The sequence below is a fragment of the Pseudorasbora parva genome, chromosome 6 (assembly GCF_024679245.1).
Source record: "Pseudorasbora parva isolate DD20220531a chromosome 6, ASM2467924v1, whole genome shotgun sequence".
NCBI lineage: Eukaryota > Metazoa > Chordata > Actinopteri > Cypriniformes > Gobionidae > Pseudorasbora > Pseudorasbora parva.
In genome coordinates this window covers 27,531,458-27,557,282 of record NC_090177.1, presented here as the reverse complement: position 1 = coordinate 27,557,282, position 25,825 = coordinate 27,531,458, and the positions used below count along the sequence as shown (strand labels likewise).

General features: G+C 38.3%; 1 long non-coding RNA gene across 4 annotated transcripts in view; it reads right to left on the bottom strand.

Moving 5' to 3' along the window:
* Positions 1-25,690, bottom strand: part of LOC137079352 (uncharacterized) — a 212,324-nt gene extending 186,634 nt beyond the window's left edge. For 3 of the 4 annotated variants that reach the window (XR_010905467.1, XR_010905464.1, XR_010905466.1), the window contains exons 1-2: positions 8,099-8,151; positions 6,467-6,570 (exon numbers count right to left, since the gene is read on the bottom strand). This is a non-coding gene — a long non-coding RNA (uncharacterized lncRNA). Of the gene's footprint in view, positions 1-6,466; positions 6,571-8,098; positions 8,152-25,299 lie in introns of those variants that run through there. The other variant, XR_010905465.1, reaches the window with a different exon arrangement.
* Positions 25,691-25,825: the final 135 nt, after the last annotated feature.

Below are 25,825 nucleotides of genomic sequence, written 5' to 3'. Positions count from 1 at the left end.
GCAACCTCGAAACAAAACTGATGAAGGCAGGCCTTCTTTCCTGAATATTGATCATTAGCTTCAAGGAAACATCCCGATCAAAAGGTCCGCACCTTTTCCTTCAGATTCCTCAGTGTAATGGCTTTGAAAACTGCTGATTTTATTAGCCGTGATCGGCTCACCCACTCTGAAAATTACCAATTGAGTTTCTCCAGACCTGGGCAGGGATTCAAACCCGCAACGGGTCACGGTGTGTGTTTAAACTTTGTCACCCATGCGCATCACATTCACTAATCTAATGATAAATTAATCAAGATTTTAAACTGACCTACAATTTTAGCAGTTTTACCACAAGACTGCTGACAGAGCTTTAACAGGCTCCACTTTCTCCCGTCAGGGAACAGGCCTGAGCTCAAAGCTGTTGTGTGAAACAGGACTGGACCTTTTCTTTTTGAGACAATTTACACAATATAATTAACGCAACGCTCACGTCAACCTGTTTTACAACTTCCTCACGGCATCATTGTCTTTTCCCTTCGTCTCTTGTCAACGCAGCTATAACCAGGAGACGTCTTGTATGTTAGTGCTTTTCTTGCCATGGGACTGTGAGAGGACAGGGGAAGGAGAGAAGAAGAAATCAATAGGGAGCCAAATTGGAGAAATTCTTCCCATTACTCTCCCTGTTTCCCATTCCACACAGCGCATCGCAGATACAGCGGCTGCCGCTGCTCTGGTCGCAGCTCATCCTCTTCAGACGCACACAAGCGCACACCCGCTGACAGGTGGTACACACAAACAGGCAGCACGCATTGATATGTTGTCTCTTTTCTTGTACTGTGATTGTATTTAGGTTTTTTATGTTTGTGTGACACAAAACATCATGATTTATTTTTATCATAGTTCTCTCTTTCTCTCTGCAACAGACATCAATTGAGTTTGAATCCGCCGTAAAGCCACAATGATGTGGTTCATACTGAAATTTATGACTTCAGCTAGTCCGTACACTCACCCACAGCAGTTTGACTCCATCAGTCAGCCAGAACAATTCTGAAGCTTAATTTCAATCTGAATAGATCTCCAGTATCAAATTAAATTATGCGAGTTCGATAATGCAGACTCCAGCTTCACATTTACATGGCCCTAATGATACTGATGCATTATTCTCAAATTTAGCGAGTACACAAACAATATAAAGGAAGTCATCAGTGATTGAACTGACGAGGCTGCTATTATGTGTCCAATGCAAGTAATGGCTTTAACACTGGGTTATCATTGTAGCGCTCAATGCTTTACCCGGGGTTAAAGCAAGGTTTAGAACAAAATGATAACCCGGGGTTAAGGAATGTTTTACACTTGTAATTTAGAATTGGGTTTAGCACCTCTTTTTATCTGGGGGTTATGAAACCCTGCTCCAAGCCAAAGCACCAGACCAATTGGTTGCATTTAGCTACCTTTTTTCTTGCCAGTACGATTACATTTTTTAGAGGTCACACTGGTGCCAAACGGATAAGAGCTGGCATTACACATCAAACAGCAAACAAAATGAAAGCAGAACGAAACTGCACTTCTTGTTTGAGCTGCGCATCAGCTTGGACCAATATTAGACAAGCTCAGAACAGGTTTACTCCCAGGCCGATCTTGATCACACGTCACTGTTATTCAGCACTGAGAGACATAGTGAGAAGGCATTTGAATTTGCCACAATGTTATACACAAGATCTAATGGGAAGATTTCAAATTCAGCACAGAAATCTGTTATAAACCATAGATATCCGATCAAACAGCGCTTATGTCGAAACCAAAAGAATATTGTGCCATGAACAAACAATTAAAGGCTTTTCAGTTCGCTCAATGAACTTATTGTGGCTTATTAAGATGCAAACAGTGTACGAATGTAGCTGTCATTCCCACGGATATACTACATTCGTACTAAAACTGCAGCAAATTCAAAAATGCTCTCTCTGGACCTCCCAGTGCTGTCAAGAGGTTAACCGAGACGGCGTTCTCGCAAAGAGAAATGCGCAACATTTTAAGAAGAGGGACTCTGTGAAAATAAAGGTGCTCATTCACAGAATCAGACACTATTGCTATTATAGCAGGTTTCCCGTTATGAAGTATAATACAACTTGGTCCGTTGGGTCAGATTACTTTCAGTAATGTGTTGTATTAATTTTGGATAATAAAGTTTATTGTAAGTACAGCAAAAACGACGTTTGATGTTGTGTGCTAGTTTGAGTTGAGCTGATTGGACCAGTAAAAATTTGTTCAGAGAAAACCTAAGAATACACCACAGTTCCAGACGTAGTACTGACGGAAAATTAAAATTGAGCGGAAGTACGTAGGAGGGCAGAGCCAGGCTAATGAATATCTACAAGTAGATAAACAAAGTTACATCCCTAAAACCAACCATCAGCATATTGTACAAAATACACATTTTGTGTTGATTTACTTGCACTATGTAACTTTTCTGTCCACTAGAGGTCGCCTTATCAAAATGTAGTTTGATGATGGAAAGTTTGAGCAATGAATCTTGGTACATGTGGTCTTCACCTCACAGCCGATGGAAAAGAATCGGGATAGAACTCAGGCAGAAATCGTGTTCATGGACGCGGTTATTAACGTTACTGTAGTATGAAGCAAAACATGACCGAGTATTTGTGGGAACTTAGCAAGGCCGCTGGAGCAATTGTTAATAAGAAAAACGAAATACCTAGTGAGCAGCAGGACCTTTATTATGCTTATTATGCCACAGTCGCGGGCGCCACATCTGCTTTTCAGGTCATGAAGTAATGCAGCTCTGTTTATCATATTAGATACATTTGTGAGTGTTGAAAATTGTTATGACTTCGCTCAGCGGCTGCTATGACACTTGTTGCACACTGCAGTAACAGTAAAGCGTTTCTGCAAAATAAAACCAAAAGGGTAACGCAGATATGCATTTTACATAGTGTTTGAACATAAATGTGTGTTGGATGTACACAACACAACTACTCTATATATGGCAGGGTTTCCGGTGTCCGGTAATTACCGGACATTGGCCGGGAAAAAAATTAAATGTCCGACAAAATGAAATCTTTTCGGTCAAATTGTCAGATTAAAACTGCCTCTTATCGATACCGTAAGCCTGAGACGTGATGCCCTCGCTGTCATGACAGCGCTCCGTGGCTATGGAGGATTGCAATTCTCCACAGCCTGCGAAGCAGAGTAGGCTATGTGAGCGGAGCGGCGAGATTTTGAATGGAGTGAGGAGCGATTTTTTTAAAAGTCGGAGCGTTGTGGTTTTTACTCGCTCCGAGAGCGCTCCACTACCGCTCCATCACGAGAACAATTTATGACAACGGGCCGGCACAGCACTACATTTTTCGCCAGAACTAGAGCGTAGATCGGCTCAACAAAATAAAGCCCAACCCTACCCGAGCCCATGCACCCGAGAGACCGGCCCTGCCCGTGTAAGTATCGAGAACGAGCCTGTAATGACTAATGAGCGGAGCCGAGCCGAGCCGGTGTGATCAGCTCAATAATCCGCAGGCGCGCGCTCATGAACCCGCCGGTAAAATGATGTTCGTTCAAATCCAGCTCAGACATGACATAAATCTGTAGCTTACTATAGGCTACTTGTTGTAGCCATTAAACAAATTTTTTTTTCTTCATATTTATGTTTAAATATTATAATATTATTTTTAGATTTCATCTGATTATGGCTATAAGTGCAAAGATGCAAGTGGGTCAGAAATGATTTTGGTGGTTATATTTAGTTTAATATTAAGTTTTGTTTTGTAAAAAGCCTCTTTCGTTTTGTACAAATTGTCTCTTAATTTTAATAAAGGTTTCTTCGGTTAATTGCATGTATTTAATAAATAAGAAATAAATAAGTAGAGTAGGTCGGGGAAGCCATCGCTTTCATTGCTCATGAACTGAAGCGCGTCTCAAATAAACTGAAACTCAGCAGGCTTGCCTCACAGACATGAGGAATATGTAGCCTAATATGTGTAGAAACGAAAAGATTTAAACAAGCACATAGTGCAGTGTTCAGAACTCACACGGGAAACAACCAGCTTGATACAGATGATCACGGCAATTGGCATGAGCGGGATGTTAAAATTTAAGGGATTTTTTTTTTTTTTTTTTTTTTTTTACCTTCTACTGAATATGATCGGGTGCAAGCACATTTTAAACAGGTAGCACTTATTCACACGTAATTTTGTGAATAAGTAATTTTGTCGTTTTCTCTAATGCATTCAAAAACATCTTGTAGTGCTTACCTGCTTACAGTTATCAGTAGGCTACTGTTATATTCTATTATATGATTTTGTCATTTCACACGGTGGCCAATTTAAATGTTACCAACTAAATGAGACATACTGAGTTTATAATTAAATGTATTAATTGCGTTTAATTATTGCATCTAAACACAATAGTGTTGTGCCAAGATTTTTCACGTGAATAAAGGCAAATAGATTTGCACACTTTGCTTAATCACTGGTCTAGTCTGTTAAACTTGTCAGAAGTTCTCGTTTCTAATATGCCCTCGTAGCCTATTTTTTCTCTCATCAAAACCGAATACCATCAGTGGTTGTACATCAAGAGCAGGAACAGTTTTTGTGCATTTTGTTTCGCGATCTGACCGGAACAAACAGAAAGTCTCTGCAACGGCGTTAAGCGTTAGATTAAAGCCCTCGTCGGTGTGGAGACTGCATGAGCCACGAGAGAAATCTGCACCGCTGATAACAGCGGCAACGAGCGCCAGATCGCCTCTTATTTAACAAACGAATGAAATTATACCCTTCTAGTTAACCAGAGATGTTTTGTTTTTATTAGTTAGGTTAATCCGTGAAGCAAGATAAAAAAAGTGGTGGGGACATGTCCCACCTGTCCCACCCGCAAATTACGCCTATGAGTTAAAAAAATTGGTTGATTGACGCCAATCGGAAGTTCATGTTTTTTTCTGTCTATTTGAAAGTTAGGCTAATAAACATGTTGCATATACGGCCTCATTATGTCTTTTTTTTTTAAGTTACACAAACTGCTTTCAGGAATTTTTGACCGGCATATCATCAAAATGTCCGGAAAACGAAACCTCTGCCGGTCACTTTGACCGGCACCATTTTTTTCTAGCGGAAACTCTGGGGATTAAAAAAAAGGATTTTTACCATATATCATAAATCATAAGCAGTGTCTCAGAACAAGCCATTTGCAGATAACTGGCAAAGTGATATCACATTTTACAGGCCTCGCCCACGACTGTTGATGGACACCGCCGTATTATCATAGACCCCGTCCTCAGTGAGCTGTACAAAGACCGCCATGGTTATCTCCTCATCAGAGTATTTAACAGCAGTATTTAAGTAAGAAATGTGTTCTTAATAAAGCTACTAAAGTTATTCAGTCAAGGAGTGTGTTTTTTTTTTTGTTTGTTTGATTCATGTTGAGAGTGATAAGGTTTTAAATATAAATAGGTTATACTATTTCATGATGATGAAGAACTCCAATGGCACGCGAGCCTGTCTGCAATAGAGATGATGATCATAACCAAACAGATGTATCATGTTTCAGTTTTCATTCGCATGTTCACAAGATATAAAGGCTCCACCCTTTGGGGTGTGGAGCAGCAGCTCATTTGCATTTAAAGGAGATGCACACAAAATAGCTTATTTTTCTTAAAGGGTAACTAAACCCTAAACCAACTTTTTTTAGTTAATGATCTGCAAGACTGGGGCTTTATTAATGCTGTTTTAATTCTATAATATGTGGTGTAATAACGTCTTAGTGCTGCCCTTAAGGTTGAACAGTGGCTACTGCAGTCGAATTTTCCTATTGGACGTTGTGGTGCTTCGTAGGATGGTACTTCCAACGCCTCAATACCACGCCCCTGGCACGAGCTCATCACGCCCCTTGGAAATATTTTCCCGTGATCACATGATGAGAACAGCTTCAGTCGAGTATAAGTGCTCATGTTACATGAAGTAGAAACATTATGAATGAAACTCTCTAATCACTTGCTTTCAACATCCTAATGAAGAAAATACAGAAAAATAATGCAGTTGTAAGTACATGTTAAGCTTTTCTTTAGATATTTTTGCCGCCCGTCATGTCTACGGATAATTGTTATACATCAGACGCTTTCAGACAAACCCTTACATGCAAATAGTTGCCGTGGTAATGAACAACAATACCGTAACGTGCTGGCGTATATAGTCAAACTTTTATTTGAGGAAATCTGTTGTAATAGGCTAATAGGTTTGAACTTATTGGTCCTGCGCTTTTTTAGTGGCATTCAGTATAAGGATATTTTTGAGTTTACCCTTTAAACCCCAAAATTGGTAATTTCAAAATGGTATATTAAATGATCTGTTAGAAATTTCAATCTGAAACTTCAGACACACTCTGGGGACACCTGAGACATATATTACATCTTGTAAAAAGGGGTATGATAGGTGCCCTTTAATTTTGCCTAGAGGAGAACTTTAGTAAAAGTGGCATATCTTACCTCATTTTCCCTCTATGCCATGTTTGAGGGCAGCCACTTCCACTCATCCATCCAGGAGACAGGTCATGGAGAGAATGTTGTGGCCATCTGCCTATTAGTTCAGCCTGAGTACAAAAATAACTTAATTTAATTAAATATTTAATTTGCAACTCCAGCAAAAACATTATACAGGTAAAAACATGCAAATATATTCAGTTTATTTAAGAAAATATGATTTGAATCCCAGACAGCTATTTTTTCTGTATTTGTGTTTTGTTATAAAGTCTCATTAACAGGATCAACTGTTTGTGAAGCTTTCTATTTCTGCTGAGAGGAATGTCACATCAATCGTGTCATTTCAAAAGGACTGTTCCAATGGGCCTCTCTTATTTGGGAATCCAAACTACTTCTTAAAAAAGTGGCCATTGGAACAAAGTAAGCAGGGTTATACAATTCATTATCTATGGGAGCTAGGCGTAAGGCCTACACAGAAGGGGTAAGTGGGATAGAAAGCAGTTCTTCTGCAGCAGGTACACTTCTCTAAATATAACAACCATCATTTCAGAGCATTGTCAGTATTTTGTAAATTACTGGTAGAGTTACTCTGGTGTGTGATATTTCAGTACAAGCACAGTAGATCTGCATGGCAGTCTGCTGCTGCATCCTCCAAGATGATGCACTCAGGACTGGCTTACAAGATAAATTGTGCAATGCAAATTGAATTCAGTTTTTTTGTCATAAAAACATATTTGTGTAATTCTTTTAGTAAATTAGGGGCTGAAGCAACAGAGACAACACAAATAAACAACAGTCAGTAAGCAGAATTCATTCTTAGTGATTTACTGACTGAATATTAAAGAAAGAAAAGTTAGAAAAAGGAAAGGGAAAAGAGTCAACTGGATTATGGAGCATTCAGTGAGAGAGGCTAATTTTAGAAACACTTGATGGTAAGTCACTAGGCACTGATCCAATCTCAGAACAACTCTGCCAACGAGACGTCAGTGTTTTATTCCTCTCCTTCATTCTTTTTACTATTTTTTCTCTTTCTCAGAAACAAAAAAATATTCTGTGCTAAAAAAAATACAAATTAAAGCACACCGAATATTATATTTCAATTCTTAAACCCATTTAAAAGGTTTACAATGGTGAAAATGTGCAAGCCAATAATATTAGCGGTGTAACAACAGAAATGTGAAGCTCATAGCAAATAGTTTTGATTAGAAAAAAAAAATTGTTTAGTTTTCTTTTAAGGTGGGACCAGTTTAGTTCATATTATATAAAGAAAAGAAAGACCATTTCAAAACAGTAAAAGATCAACACTTAGGGTTTATTTGTTAAAAGTGCTGTATGTCATTTTTTGACTGTACAAAAAACAAAAATTCACAAACATACCATGTTTGAAGATATTTAGGAAACATGCCAAGTTCACTTCAACGCTACACCCAGTTATTCTACTTTGTTACATGTTTCTTGTAGTACACTTATAATGTCAGTTAGGCCTGCAACTTGTCATGTCACAGACAAGGGAAAATGGTGCAAGGACTCATTTGCAAAAGAAGTAATAATTTATTAACAAAATAAAACAAATACAAAACAAACAACCACAAGGGGGCAAAACACATAATAGAAGATAAACTAAAACTCAAAACATACCAACAGAAGTCACTGGGGGACCGGAAGACATATACATGAAACAAGGATCCAACAGACTGACAAACACAAGGAGCTTATAAAGCCTAGTTCACACTGCCCGATTTTTGCCCCGATTTTGAGTCGCCGACAGGTTTTGTGAAATCGCCGACAAATGCCCGAGATCACAGGCAAATCGGCGCTCGTGCACGCGAGTGACAATCAAAGACGCGATCAGAGAGAATCGCCGACGAGTCGCCGACGCCGGTGAGATATTTGGCATGCTAAATATCTGTACCTGTCGGCGATTCAAACTCCTGCTGTGTGAACAGCGTTCTGACTGAAAATTATATCGGCGATGACCGACAGCCAATGAAAGAGTGAGATACAGGGCAGCAGGACGTTCAGAGAGGAGTTATAGAGCAGAATATCAGTATTTTAATAGATATATTTACAATTCTATCAAACAGAAACAAAGCCCAAACATTTGCACATCCAGCCACAGCAGTAGCACATTACAAAATTGTTTATTTACCTCAAACTGTCTTTGCAGAACACAATCCTTGCTCCTTCTGTCTCTCCAACAATTTCTTCCGCCATAATCTTTTTTCTTTTTCTCCACAAATCAGCGCACATACAGTTTGAAGCAAACGTTGTGCAGTTTATCATTTTAAATAACAATTCAAAGTCTCGCGCGAGAACTCCGGTCTGATGCACGTGTGATCTCGCGTTGTTTACTCGGCACGTCGCACGTGTAGTTGGGAAACGTAGTTTGCGCACCGGAGAGAGAGAGAGTTGTCGGCGATTCTTCCTCTTGTTCAGTCATGCAGTGTGAACTCCTCTGTCGTCAAACCATCGTGCAGTGTGAACACAGCAGTGACTGAATGATACCCCAGATAGTCATGCAGTGTGAATAGAGCAGTGACCCGACGAGTTTGAAAATCGTGCAGTCTGAACTAGGCTTAAGCGGAAGAAATCAAGAGGGAACAGGTGGGAGAAATCAACACTAATCAGATAACAAGGGGGAGGGATCAGACAAATGACAGGAGCACATGCTAGACATCACAAAACCCACATGTGCACACAAGACAGGACAGGCATGTGACACAACTAACGATTATTTTGATAATCGATTAGTTGGTAGATCATTTTTTTGCTTAATCGATTAATCTGTTAAAAGGCTTTTTTTTTTATCTCATTGACAAAACACACTATTCCACCTCCTGCCCAATGCTGTCCTTAAAACAAACGTGTCAGCCGAGTGCTATGAATGACACATAGTGAATATATCTGCCTTAATCAAAATTAGCCATGGTTTTACAATGATAATCAATCAATCAATCAATCAATAGATAAATAAAAAAATAAAAGGGTTGTAATAGTACCCACAAATTAACTATAGTTTTGCTTCAAATCTATAGTTAAACGATATGGTATTTGTGTGTGGCTATACAAATGGTAATCACTATGGCAAAATGTGGTTTTATTATCTAATAGAACCATTTCTGTATACTATGTGCTGTAGCCTACATTATGTGCAACATTATGTTACGTCCAACACCAGATATTTCAGCTAAATTAATGTTTTGCGCTAATTGTGTCCCTATCGACTGCGAAATGCGCGCACGCGCCTACTGCACAGGCACTCGTTCAGTGAAGTTTTAAGTAGGGCGGGGACTCGATTAAAAAAATTAATCTAATTAATTAGAGGCTTTGTAATTAATTAATCGAAATTGCATGGAAGTTTATATGTATATGCGAGTTATTCACAAGTGTGTATGCATTCATTAACATTATATGTATTGGTATGGATTTCATATTAGTGTGCACGTGTATTTCATATATGTATTTTGAACATCCAATAGTAATACATCTATATGCGAGTAATGTATAGGTGTATATGCACGTGTGTTATGTATGTATTGATAAGCGAAGTTTGATTTAAATCCTACGTGGCTCCTCATACGATCCTTTTCACCCGCCGCATTTATCAAGGGCAAGTATTGCGTACACCTGGATTGCAGAGGTGCGCACAGTTCCATAAATCAGGCGTTGAGAGGAGTGTAAGCATATAATCTTACGCCAACATATACGCCCATGCAAGATTGATAAATGAGGGCCAATGAAATTAGGCAAGTATAACCCTAATGATATATAAAATTACAGCTGTTTGAGCGTGCGCGCGCACAGTACGGAGGTGTGTTTGTTTGGGCTCTTGCACAGCGCGTGGATGTGTGTGCGCGCGCCGATCTGTTGGGGTGTGTGAGTGTGAGAGAGAGTTTGTGTGCACAATGTATGTTTAAGTGTGTTTTAAGTACAATTAAAAAGCAATTACTTGGTTTTGTTTAACTCTGAAACAAATATTGCGTTGTGATAGACAAACAAAAAAAGCTACGGGTAGCGCAAGCTGATTGCCGAGTGCCATTCTACGGTATCACCCTAGAACAAAAACAAAATTGCGCCACCCATGGTCCAAATATAAACTTTATTATTATTTTTTATAATAATAATGTAGATCTTTCATGGGTTTTTTACTACATTTCAGTAAGATACATCTTTTATGTTATATTAAGCCATACAAGTCTTAACACCAGGGGATCCCTTGAATGATACAAGGACCTGGAAGGAAAAAAGGGAAAAAAAGGTCAAGACCCCTTTAAAATTAGTTAAAGCTACACTGTGATTTTTCCCCCATCTAGTGGTGTAAAGGTATATGACCATCCAGTGAATAATAGTTTCTTTTCCTCTCAATTCTGATTTCGTTTTAACTCCTACGGTGGCCGATTTAGTCCAAGATTAACATGGCAGTCCCCCTCTTCACATTCGACACGGTACCATCGAGTGTTAAAACGCGAAAGGCAAAGCTTGAATTTATGGGTATGTCCCTCTTTGTCTAATGTACTTTCAAGATGGAGGGCCAACATGGCGACCAGCATTCAAACCCCTAACCCGTATGTATTTTCAATGGCATATTATAAACTTACGAGATAACTTTTTTACTTGAAAGAAGTAAATATACATTAATGAGCACATATTTTTGAAAGAACTAAGTGTTTTTAGCTAAGAATAAACTAAAAAAGTTACGCAGTGTAGCTTTAACATTAAGAATAAACAACACATCTACATAATTTATTAATCTTAGTGTTAATTACAACATTTACTTTTTTTATACAATTAAAAATAGTCAACATTAGTTAGAATGCTGACATGAACAAACAAATGAAGAATTGTATTTTTTTAGTAACATTAACACACACAAAAAAATTGCTCAGTGCTCATTGTTAGGGTTTGTTCACCCAAAAATGAAATTGATGTCATTATTGACTCACCCTAATATCGTTCCACACCCGTAAGACCTCCGTTCATCTTTGGAACACAGTTTAAGATATTTTATCCAAAATGTGTTTTCGATGTTTTAACTAACTGATGGACTAATATGGACTACTTTGATGTTTTTATTCTCTTGGACTATAAAATATCTTAAACTGTGTTCTGAAGATGAATGGAGGTCTTACGGGTGTAGAACGACATTAGGGTGAGTCAGTAATGACATAAATTTCATTTTTGGGTGAACTAACCCTTTGATGATACACAGGTAAACATTTTTGATGTTACATGGGCGATGTTGTTTGGGCACAAATTTCATCTGGATAGTTAAGATCCACTGTGGACCCTGTGTCTCACCTGGTGTTCCATTGTCAAAACGTTGCCCTTTGTATCATCACCTTTAGTGATGCTAGTTAGTTAATTTGAACTTTTTCAGGAGCCACTGTTACTTTTTAAACCCTAAACCAAACACTATGATATTCATAATGACTTATCATATTTCAGCTCACATACACACATACAAAAAAAAACACAGAGAGTATCTGTAATAAAGTCATTTAGTAATAATTGTTTCGTTTGCACTATCGGCAGGCACATAAATATGTGAGAGCAGACTTGAATTAGCACAGGATCAATGAGCCAAGACACGGAATTAATTAAACCAGCTTAGCCAACTTTCCCACACACACCCCTGATTTATACACAAACACATGGACAGTTATAGAACTACAAGACAAACGCACATGCTACACAGCGTCCTTCAAACAGCTCTCGTTGTGTAACATTCGTTTTAGGGAATGACAGGGGCAATAATCAGACAGGTGGATGTTTGTGCTGACATCGCTGTCCTAAAGGTCACAGTGTACTCACACACTCAGACAAATCAACATGCTGTTATAGAGCTAAATAACATCACACTTCTGTCTCTATAGAGAGAAGTATTTAAACAGTCAACTACCTTGGTCAATTAATAAAACAAAGAGTTTAACAAAAAATGTGTGAGTTAGAGCCATTGAAACAGTAACACACACACACACGCACACACGCACACACGCACACACGCACACACGCACACACGCACGTTTGTTTTTGTGACATATAGGGACATTCCATACGTGTAATGGTCCGTATTTTCTATCCCCTTACACTACCCCTGCCCCTAAACCTACCTATCACAGGAAACATTCTGCATTTTTACTTTCTAAAAAAAACTCATCCTGTATGATTTATAAGCATTTTGAGAAGTGGGGACATGGCCAATGTCCTCATATTTCACCCTCTCCTTACCTATGTAATACTCATGTCATTATACACATTTGTGTATCATATGTCACAAAAACATGCCCACACACACGCACAGCTACATTTAAATTCTAGATCAATTTTCCAAAATTCTGCAATCTGCAAAAACACTGTAATCAACCAACAGCTGTAAGCCTACCCTACTAATGATTGTTACTCTGCAGATTAATTGTTTAATGTCTGTAAAATTATTATTATTATTATTATTAAAGAGATTAATACCTTTATTTAACAAGGACACAAATTAAATCAAAAGCAGCAGTAAAGACTAGAGGCCAGCAAAATCGATCAATCAGCAAAAATTTACACCGATAGTTTATCGGGTTGCGTCCATTGCTGAAGCAGCTCCATGGTGTTTGTTTTGACCAGTTTTGACACGTGAGACTGCGCCCTGCCCAGAGTGGGACACTTCGGTAGGCTACATTACCGTACGTGTTTTCATATGATTATAAAGTCAATTATTTGTTAAATAAATGCTGCATTAGTGGATTATAACAGTATGTTTGCCGTCCAGGATGAGCGGATGCTGCTAACATTAGTACCCAAAGCGAATAAAACAATGACAAAAACACGCATGTCGAACCCAAATGTTTAATGTCATAATGTTACAATCTATTTGGATTAGTTTATATCCAGCTGAGCTGGCCACTTTTATGCATTCATTATACAGCAAAGTTCCATATTAAAGCGAGTGACATGAGTAGACTACATTTTACTCATCCTAACAATGAAGAAAAAAAAAGAAAAAGTGAAAGCGCGTTATAGGCTTTATGACGTTATATCTAGAAATGACAGCACTTCTGAAGGATGCATCACCGCAGACTATACTCACACAAATACGTTTCAAAATCAAATCATATCTCTTCATTAAGCCAACGCACAAACTATCGCAAACAAAACCAAAATAGATCACAGATGCTCACAAAACACAATAGTCTTCATTAAAAGTAAAATGATCTTACCAGTGCTGTTGCTGCGCTCTTTCATATTGTGGTCTTTTATTTTGAAATTAGCTGAATTGAAGATCTATCATTTTTATTCTATCATTTTTTCTATCGGAATTTATATCTGTTTTGCAGAGATAGGCCCTATATTTATGTGCCCAAGTGTAAATAGTTTTGGTAAATCTGATAGCTTTGATTTACACACATATTCAGTTTTTTTTTTGTTTTTTATAAAATGTGCCCAGATGTCGGCTTTTAAAGTAGTTGGAACATTTTTAATTACTCACACTTGTGTCTAGCCCCACTACTGCATCAAAGCACATGCGTAACAAATGACGGCAGAAAAAAACGTCAGTAAGCCTGCATTATAATCGGTTATGGTTCATTACTGAACCCATACCAAATTGTCCTTGTCTTCATCGCCATGCATCTTAGAAGCGATTAATTTCTATGCCAGTTGACCTGTAAATGTAAAAATAAAACCAATTTCCATTGCAGTTTTGCAAAAAAAAAAAAAAAAAAAAAAAAAATCCTATTTCAAATTGCCTGAAAAAGAAATAAATATATCAATTATATGGAAGTTTATGCGAAATTGACGCATTCCATCGGGCGTATTTTCAATTTACATTTTCAATTTGCGTAGGGTAGCCTACGCAAAACAACAGTACGTGGCAATCGCTTCAGCTTTATACCCGCGCAGCGGAGCGGGGTGCGATATGCAAAGCACGCACGCCAATGTTCATTGGCCCATTTTCTAAATCTCGAAGCTGACAGAGGCTCCCAGAAGTGATCCCAATTCGTTGGTATGACGTACTGCTCCGTTCCCTCCTTCAGGGAACGAGGGTTACATACGTAACCGAGACGTTTTTTGTTGGACTATCAAAAATGCTAAATATAAAGCTTCTGTCTAATTATTATTTCTTTTTAGACAGCTGAGCTTATGATTTATGCTCAAGGTCACTGTACTGAATAACGCTGTTGCCGTTTCACTGCATCCACATAAATTGGCTACTGGTACACTTCCAAATGCTACACTAACACCCAAATGCATTATTCACTTAGTCTGTCAGTGTATTTGAGAGCGTTTAGTGTTTGCATGTGTGAGTATGTTTGTGTCATCCTGCTCTTTAGAGCCCAGTGTAATCTTTTGATTTGCTGGATTGACCCCACTTAATTCAATGGAACAGAATTGCTGTGACAGCAGCACTGAATGGATTTTCAATGCACTGCACCTGCACTAATAAGTTTAAGGATAACCTCCTTCCTTCAGCGCAGAGACCGAAAAAGACAGAGAGTGAAAGCGAGAGACGGAGAGAGGGACAAGACCAATTAGCTCACAAGTCACTGCACGCTTTAAATAAACAAGGGTAACGTGCTTCAAAGAGAAACAATTAAATTTATCCATGCAAAGGCTCTGTGTCACACACTCATACAATGGTCAAAATACACTTCTAGAGCCAAGGACATAAATTCTGAAGTAAACCGTTCTCTCAATCTGAATATGTGGCACTGAGGGCCTATCTGTTTAAAAGACTGCAGCAAAGCTCTGGATCAATGTCTGCCTTTAACAGCCTGTACTACAGTCTGGCCAGGGAGAGCACAATGTAGGCCCTATGCTTCTATCACACCGCATATAGTCTGCAAACAAGAAAGCCACAGACAGGCACAGCTACAGCAGATGTGTTTTTAAACAAGTTTCAGTTGTTAAATGACATTTCAACGGGCCCTATTTTAATGATCTGAGCTCATGGTCTGAAGCGCATGGCGCAGGTGAGACAAAAAACGGTTGGCACGGCAGGCGCATGGTCCAAAAGGGTTATACATAGTCATAGGTGTATTTTTGCAGTAAAATATCCAAAAAAAACGCTAGGCCAGCCGCCAGTACTTACAATATCCCAAATGTTTCCAACTATTTGTAAATTGTGAGAAAATTGCTATTTTAACCAAGGACCGGGACGTTTCAGCATAGCGTTTGAGGGAGTCGCCTGTCAATTGCGTCATATCTGCGTTACCCTCGGTTTTATTTGGCAGAAGCGCTTTTCTCTTAGCAGTGTGAACATGTCACAGCAGCGCCGAGCGAACGCACAGAGTAACGTCATAGCATCATTTTAAACACATTTAAATGTATCTTATATAATAAACAGAGCTGCTTTACCTTGTAATCATGACCGGAAACACGGAAGTGCAAGCGCCGGGCGACTGTGTCCCGTCCAGTCCTGTCCCGTCATAATAAAAGTCCCAGTGCTCTTGAGGCGGGTATTTGTGTAACAATCGCTCCAGCAGCTGTGCTCAGCTCCTCAACACTCGGTCCTGCTCTGCTTTACACTACAGTAACATTAATAACCGCATCCATGAACATGATTTCGGCCCGTGTCCTATTTTACCGGCTGTGAGGTGAAGACCACGTCCCAAAATACTGCGCTTAAACTTGGCGTCATCAAACTACACCTTTGTTTAGAATAGGCGACCTCTAGTGGATGGAAAGTTGCATAGTGCACCTTTAATGAGTTATGGGTGTGTTTTGGGCGTAACATGCAATATACCAATCAGAGTGAATCTCTTATTCCCTTTAAAAGCCAGCAGTGCTTGCACCATGGTAGAGTCACAACTTACATGGCAGAATATAGGCACCCTCAACCTGATGTGTCATGGCAATACACACGTGACGTGTGCATTGCCATGATAGGTTAAATAAGTAGACAATTTAATTTGTCAATACTGCAAATAGGTCATTATGATACATGCAATGACTATACATTATGAGATTTTTAAAAGGATTTGTATCTTTATGTACACAATAACAATCTTTTACTTTGTAATCCTTTTATATTTAAAAATGTCTGTGTGCTGCTGCCCTGTGTGTATGTGTAACAAGCAGAATGAATGCATGTTGCGGACCCTCCTATAGGTGCATATTACCAAGGCGCCCTTTAATAACACAAAACAATACTGCATTGGTCAAGATAAATAGCAACACGCCAACAATGTACCTGAATACACCTCGTTTTCAGACCAGCCCGAGTGCCCGACTATGGGTGAACAGATGGGCTCGGGTGCATTTGCCATGTAAACTAGCCAACTAGCCAAAAACACTTATGATAGGGCCCAAAGTGTTTGAATTAATTTGACTTTTTATGTCAGACTGTAAAACCAAATAGTATGTATATATACTGTTGTTGTACCACCTGACATGGAAAGTGTACCAACCTACAGATGCTTAAAATTAGCAGTTTTTACCAGTATTTGAGAGAGATCTACAAAACCTTTCACTCTGCCACAAAGATCAGTTGGGGTCCTCTAGATGACGCATTATCATATTTACAGTTATTACATTGTCGATTCATAATTAAAGAAAACATAACATAAAATATACTTTTTCAATTAAGTTATCCAATTATCTCTGCCGTTTTAAAACTACTGATATTTATCAAATAAAAATAAAATTATATGAAAGGTTTCAAACCTAAAATGATGCCATAGTATTTAGCTTGTTTAAACAGTTGCTTGTTCATTTGTTCATACAGTTGTACCACCTGACATTTTGGGGGGTTTACGGGTTTTGGGGTAACAAAACATAAAATAATACACATTATTTAAATGTATTACAAATAAATTAGGTTTTATATTATACATTGATGACTGTCATGACTTTATTAAATTATTTTTAAAGAAAATAACACTTTTTTCAAATGATGGACCTCATGGCCCATATAAAATACTAAAATAATACTGAACATAAAATAAAATGTTTATATAAAAGTAAAATAATTAAATAATAATGTATTAGTTAATTAAATAAACAAAAACTTTATTATAACAAATCTTAAAGGTCGATAGTTCAACCGTACATACACTTCAAGCAGTGTATGATGATTAATTATTAAATAAATTAAAATGACCTCACAAACATTTCTTACTGCTTTTTATTAACAGAAGCTAAGCAAATCAGCATGATAATTTAATTCCCTAAGATTTGCAATTCACTCCCAAGATTATTTCCAGCCATTGAAAATGCTCTGTGAATGTAGCTACCATTCTTGCTTTTTAAAATTCCCAGAGAGTCTGTGCAACTTTGGCATTCAGTTGGTGTTAAGCAAGAGTTTTTTAGCATGGTTGACAGGCCCTCAATTGTCTATTAGTGTATCACAGTGACCTGAGTTCATTTCGGCTTCTAGTAATGCAGCCACTTACTTTTTACACATATCAACTTCCACAACAGTGCTCCTTCTATACAACAGTACGTGTGCTTTAAAGATAGCTTTCTGACTCGCTAAAGAAAAAAGTTTACAGACAATACACAGGTCATTAGCGTTCAATTACTGTGTGCAACTTCCAAACAGTCTAGAGTAGTGTAATATGGGGCAATGGAGTGTGCCATCTAGTGGTGAGACTACAAAATACAGCACAACAGTGTCACAGATCACAGGCAGAGTGCAAACTTGCAAAAAAAACAAAAAACCAAAAAAAAAAAAATTCAGGCTGTAATTTATCATTTGCTGCATTTTAGGGCCATGATGGGAGATGAAACTGACAATCTGCGACTTACTGCTCACAAAGATGAGAGGTAAAATCCAGATCAGACTGTTTTGTGTCAGACTAAACTTGTACATGAAAACAAAAACAAATAAATGAATAAATATTAGATAAGCCCTTCTTATCGTCCATAATAACACATTGACCAGATGGAGTAGCATTAAACCCTAAAAAGAGCAAGACCATAAATGATTTATATTTTCCTCCTTATAAGGACACAAATAATAAAATATATATAAAAAATATAAATAATTATTTTTGATTTTAATGTAAATGTTTCAGATATATATTTAATAATGTAATGATTTTTATAAAGTAAATATAAAAAAAACATTTACTGGACTGAAGCAACTTGGGCTTACTTGATCATGTAAAATTAATCTGTTTAAAATTAAATTGCAATGAAAACTAAAATTAAATTGCAATGATTGTGTGTGTGTGTGTGTGTGTGTGTGTGTGTGTGTGTGTGTGTGTGTGTGTGTGTGTGTGTGTTCTAAAAATAATTCAGTGGCTTACATACAGTAATAATTAACTTAATAAAATCTCTGAATATTATTTACTTAATTTCTTGGGTTGAACATACCAAAGTAATTTACTTACAATCCAACAGTTTGTTTTGTCTAAAATGTTATATTTACGTTTTTTTTCACTAAAAGAATTTAGTATTTAACTAACCAATTATTTATTTAAAATGTAATTATTATATGTGTTATATTTCCATCAAAAAATTCTAGAATGGAGAAATAAACTGATCTGTTTCAAGAACAAAAATATATGAAATATTACTTATCCAAATCAACAGTATTAGTCTTTAAGACATTGAGCAAGTTTACTCGATTAAAATAATGCACCCCCACTCTCCGATCTGATGAAATTTAGTTTTCAGTTTGAAATTCAGTCAAGGCAAGAGAACCAGTGCTGATATGGTTGATTACACCTTAATTACTTTTAAATGTTTTGTTTGTTACATGAGTTTAAATGTTGGTAATAGTACATGTCAAAACGGTGATATATGCTGTATTGTACTCATCGACAATAAAGGCCAATATCATATAGCCTACATGTGGTTTTGTGGAATATTTTACTAAGGTTTAGAGGAAATTTAAAATATTCTAAACATAGGACACTGTTCCTTCCTTCTGCCATAGAAAGTGTTGACAGAAATCGCCTGGGGGGAAAAAAATCAGTTTGTTGACCTAAAACTGAATTCAATATAGCTAACTAAATGATTAAATGACTAAAGGATTGAATATAAACTTCCATTAAAGAGTATTGGGCATTGAACTGATTTTCTAAAGCAGGCCAGTAGGCTATAAAGACTACAGAACACAGTCTATTTTATACCTATAGGCTATTTTACAAGGACAGCTTATCCCCTGGGATACAAACATTTACATAATACAGATTATGAAAAAGTAAAAAAAAAAATTCAACATTAACATAAGCTAACACGAACAACATTTTTATAAACATGCAAGCCCCCTCCAAATATAGTAAATATGTGACCTATCAACTTTCATGTGAAGAGGAGTAGATTTTCCACTATATATAGCTGGCCATGTCGCTTTAAAAAGGTGCCCATGGCATGAGCTAAACAAAGTATGTATAAACAAAGTTACTAGATCTTCCAGTTACCAAATATTCACATTCACAACAAACACCCTTTCAACGTGAAACCAAGGAGGAGACACTTTTACTGCCTCTCAAATGTTTGAATCCCCCAGGATAGGGTTAATGTAGATGAACAGTCCTCCTAAATTCATCCCTGACTCTCTGTACACTTTTGATTTCAGAATCGTTTTAAGTATAATTTAGTATTACACATTAACTATTCGCATAAGTTATTCCAGAACACAAGTACATTCCTGCAATCCAAACCAACAATCCCAAGCTGACAGCACCCTCTAGTGGTGAATAAGAGAAGCACAATCTCACGCCATCTAAAAAATAAAAGGCTTTAATTACTTTGGAATTACAGTTAAATTCAGCTGCCTATACATGAGCTCAACGAGCTCAACCTTATTTAATCCTGTAAATCCTTAAAACACGTTTTTCACGAAATTAGATCAACAAAACGACAATTAATGACCGTAAAGCTGCATAAAAAGAAACAAAACAGTAGTACAGTATGTTCATTAACAAAAGTTTTGTTGTGTGCCCCAAACAGAGTTGGACAAAGTACACAACTTCATTACTTGAGAAAAAGTAAAAGTAAAACTGGTCCAATATTACTCTATTACAAGTGAAAGTTGTAAAAAAAAAAAAAAAATTTGTACTTAAGTAAAAGTACAGAAGTATTTGCTTTTATAAGTACCAAAAGTAAATTTCCTTTTTTTTATGTCAATGCATTATTTTTATTATTTTAAATGCACACTACACTGCCATCATGGTTTAAAGGGTTAGTTCACCCAAAAGTGAAATATCTTTCATTAATGACTCACCCTAATGTCATTCCACACCCGTAAGACCTCCGTTCATCCTCGGAACACAGTTTAAGATATTTTAGATTTAGTCTGAGTGCTTTCTGTCCTTTGAATGTAAGTGTATGCCCACTTGCTGTCCATGTCCAGAAAAAACATCATCAAAGTAGTCCATATGTGACATAGTTAGACTCTTTTGAAGCGTCGACAATACATTTTGGTCCAAAAATAACAAAAAATATGACTTTATTCAGCATTGTCTTCTCTTCCGTGTTCCGGAAGAACTAAAAAAATAAAGAATCAAACGGAATCGCGTGTCAAACCAGATATCCATAATAATAGCTAGATGTCTCTCGTGCGCGCTGTTGGCCAATGGTGGTCGCCGTCCGCAACTGGCGGCCATCTTGTCACAGGCAGTTCGATCACTCGTAACAGTGTGTTTTAATGGTGCATGTACTTTGAAGTAACCATAACTTGCTCAAATTTTAACCGAGTTTCGTTTGTTATAAACATCAGAGATGTAGTTGTAGATGACACTACATACTTATGAATAATTATAACCATGGACTTCAATATGAAAGTAACATTGAACAGAAAAGATAGGTGCAATGAATATATACACACAAGGTATTTATGTTAAATCAATATATAGGCTACTAAAACTGTAAAATATGATGCACACTAAGTTTATTTTAACTTCAAAAACGCAATTTACTAGGATTTTCCTCCCTACATTGCACTGTGACTACTTCAGAGATCACTTTTCCCACCTAATTTTGCCTACCATCAAATGCCTTACCTCTTTAGAAAGCTGAGACCCTGTAGTTTCTTAGGAAACGAGCAGAATAATTGTGTGAAGTACTGGGACAGAGTTATAAAGGCTAGAATATTGTTTTTTACACAAGCTGCACGATTAAGTCGTTTATCGAAACGAAAAGCTACAATTTCAACGTGTTAAAGCATCCAGATTTGTACCCATGTTAATACCGTTTGTAAGAAGCCAAACCATTTGTAAATCCGTCAAGATTTCAGCGAGATAAGAGTATGTTCGTACAGATCACTCATCTTACACCAGGTTTCAAGGAGCCCAACAGAAAGCTTGCCTGTGACAGGATGGCCGCCGGTGATGACGATGGTGACTCCGCCGTAAGACATCTAGCCTTTATTATGGATATCTATGTGTCAAACGGGCAAACTGCTGAAATCATATGCCATTGGCAATACGAATCAATCTGCTGATTCACAACCGTTTGATTCAGTTGAGGTTTGAAAACAAACGTGGAAGAGAAGACAATGCTAAATAAAATCATATTTTTTGTTATTTTTGGACCAAAATGTATCATCGACGCTTCAAGAGTCTAACTAACCAATTGATGTCGGAATATCCAGGCCATTGCTCTCAAAAATGACCAAATACTTTATTTTTTCAAAGATAATATTTTGCCTATTTAAAACTTGACTATTCTGTAGTTACATAGTGTACTAAGACCAACGGAAAATTAAAAGTTTAGATTTTTATACCGATATAGATTATTATATACTATTTTCTCATTCCTGCGTGAGAATCATGGGACTTTGTGGTCTTATCATGGGTTCAGGTGCGATGATATTACGCAGCGCCTGAAAGTAGTCCTCAGATAGGGACCAATGCAACCGGCACTAAGTTTGTGTCGTTGCAGATAATGCAGAGTTGCAGCCGGCAAATTATGTAGTGGATTTACTGTGCGATTAGCCATGGTTCTGTGTGTTGTAAAAAGCTGTGATAGTGAGTTGAAGGTGTATTCTACCATCATGTTTCACAGAATACCAACATAAAAACAAGTAACGAAAGAATCAGTGGTTGACTGCTCTGAACCATATCAAAACACCGGGAGATTCAAACAAGAAACTGTGTGTTTGTTCAAAGCTTTTGAGATCAGATGACTTTTTGGAAAACATGTACATACAGTGTTACCATGGTACAACGTCTAAAGGATATGGCCAGACAGGACAAAGTGTATGATACCCCATGGCTGTATTACCTTATTTTTTTTTATTTTTTTTATTGTTAGCTTGAACAATCCGATTGAAAAGCACTGCTGTTGTCTTTAGCTAACGTTGGTCACATGCCTGTCCTGTCTTGTGTGCACACATGTGGGTATTCTTTTGTTGAGCATGTGCTCGTGTCTGTTAGATCCAGTGGCGTAACTTTGTTTTAAGTGGGTGGGACATAAATTGCGTGTCATATGCACACGAAAAACTGCGTACTGCGTAGGAGGGGCACTCATACATCAAAATGAGCTTTGGCGTGCATGGTAGGCAGTTTTTCGCGTGCATATGATATGCACTATATGGCGTTTTAAGCTGGGTTGCATTGCTGATACAATGTTATATCAGATGTAAAATATGTACAATAACCATTGCAGAAAAATTTGTATTAAGATGTCCGGAAATCAATTAAATAGTTTATTTATAGATCTCGTTTAATTATTGCATCTAAACACAATAGAGCGTTGTGCCAAGAATTTTCACTTGAATAAAGGCATATAGATTTGCACACTTTGCTTATAATCCCTGGTCTAGTCAAGTTTAACAACTTGTTGGAAGTTCTCGTTTCTAATCTGCTCTCGTAGCCTATTTTTTCTCTCATCAAAACCGAATATCATCAGAACATCAAGAGCAGGGACAGTTTTTGTGCATTTTGTTTCGTGATCTGACCGGAACAAATAGAAAGTCTCTGCAACGGCGTTAAGCGTTAGATTAAAGCGCTCGTCTGTGTGAAGACTGCACGAGCCGTGAGAGAAATCTGCTCCACTGATAACAGCGGCAACGAGCGCCAGATCGCCTCTTATTTAACAAACAAACAAAATGATGCTCTTCTAGTTAACCAGAGATGTTTTGTTTGTATTAGTTAGGTTCATCCGTGAAGCAAGATGTTTTAAAAAAAGTGGTGGGGACATGTCCCACCCATCCCACCCGTAAATTACGCCTATGGTTAGATCCCTCCCCCTTTGTTATCTCGTTATTGATTTCATTTGTCCCACCTGTTCCCTCTTGATTTCTTCCCTTCTTAAAGGTCCACTGAAGTGCCTTGATACGCGCCGCATTATTCAATGTGTTGACGTAATTTCCCCTGCAATGGCTCCAGCTGTTAGCAGCTCCTCCCCTTTTTTGAAACAGCCAATAGCGTTTCGTTATTATACAGTTTGACTAGAGCGCAAGAGCAGACCTTAGGCGTTTCTCAATGTCAAGGAAGGATCCTCGGAAGCCAGAATTCTAAGGATGCCACGTCATCGACATCCGACGAAGGACTGTTCCAATGTCGAGGATCCTCGAATTTCAACCAAGGACTGAGTCCTTCGTTCGAAAAATATGTCATATACAGGAAAGGATGCATATGAGTAGCCTTCGCGCACTTCGCGTTCTCAAATCACCCACAATCCTATGCGCGCAGCTTCGCTATCTTCTGACGTTCCCGGAGTCGGAGCGTGAACGGGGCAAATATGCTTGTATCGGAGTTTGTAGATGGGAAGGAAGGAGGCGGGAACCGGCGAACGTTCAACAACTTTATTATAAATAATAAACAAAACGAAAGTAACACGGGGAAAACCCTCACGGGCGACTGCCCGTACACACATAATAAAACATAAACAAACCATAACATAAACTCCAGGCCTAGTCCTCTCTCGTCTTCCACGCTCCACATTTATACTCCAATCACTTTGCCGTGAGCCGAGACCGGTGTGGCGGTGATCAGCTGCCGCTCATTATCACTCCATCAGCCGGCTCTCACCGTCCCTCACCTCGCTGATTGCCACAATGCTTTTATTTACGTTACCAAACATTTGTTATAACCGTAGTAAATATACGTAAAGTTTAACGTTTAAATGCCAGTACAAATTACTACTGTATTGATATAAAAATATATACAAATAACGTTACACATAATGTTATTGATGGCCAACGGACCTTTTCACTGACGTAATGACGCAATGACGTGCACTTGCTAGCCTGTTCCATTTGCGTGTTCTTCGAATCCTAATGAGGAGCCTCGCCTAGCCTCTGAAGGAAGTGACTTGGAAGGATCAGTCCTTCCAAGGAAGCATCCTTGACATTGAGAAACACCTCTTCTCTGTTGGGTAAAGCCAGTTTCCTCTAACACTGTTTACCATCATAATCTCCTCCATATCGCTTTGAAATGCAGCACTCTGTGCAAAATTCAAATGGGTCCGATATGTTTGTTGTCTGCGCGGACTCTCGCATTTGATCCGCGCTGCGCTTGCATGTCTGTAGTCTAAATTTAGACCAGAGCCGTTGGGGTGTGTGCGCTGCTGCGGTGTGTGAAACTAACGTGAAAACAGACTTTATTTGCCTCAAATGAAAGCATATTTACACTAAATCGTTTCTTATCACATATATATGGGCCTTTCACCATGTAGAAATTAGCAAATGTGTGTTTAACTGACCGATTTCAGCAGGAGTTTCAGCAGTGGAAGGGGGCGGGCTTTAGATTCTAGAGCGCATTTTGATTGGACAGAAGATTTGACGAGAAAGTGAAGTCTGCGATGATGTCACCAAAATCTGAGATTCGTTTTAACGGAAGTGGGAGACTGTAAATTTTGATATCTCCTAAATGCAAATTTGGTCATAGTTTTGGAACATACCCGCTTAGTCATAACTTTAAGGCCTACACAGTCATACTAAAAGCTAAAAAACTTACATTTTGATTTAAATTTTGGATCCTGTGCCGGTGGTCCCAGTTCCGGTGGATTGTGTGCCGGTGGTCCCAGTTCCGGTGGATCGTGTTCCGGTGATCCCAGTGCCGGTGGATCGTGTTGCGGTGGTCCCAGTTCCGGTGGATCGTGTTCCGGTGGTCCCAGTTCCGGTGGATTGTGTGCTGGTGATCCCTGTGCCGGTGGATCGTGTCCCGGTGGATCGTGTTCCAGTGGTCCCAGTTCCGATGGATCATTTTCCGGTGGTCACAGTTCCGGTGGATCGTGTGCCGGTGGTCCCTGTGCTTGTGGATTGTGTTCCGGTGGTCCCAGTTCCGGTGGATCGTATCTCGGTGGTCCCAATTCCGGTGGATCGTGTGCCGGTGCACACATGATGGCCGAAAAGTTCCTACGCAGGAATGAGAAAGTAGTTCCTAGCTCATAAAACGGTCATAAAAATATCGACTTTTAATTTTTCGTTGGTCTTCGTACACGATGTAACTATAGAAGTGTCAAGTTTTAAATAGGAAAAAA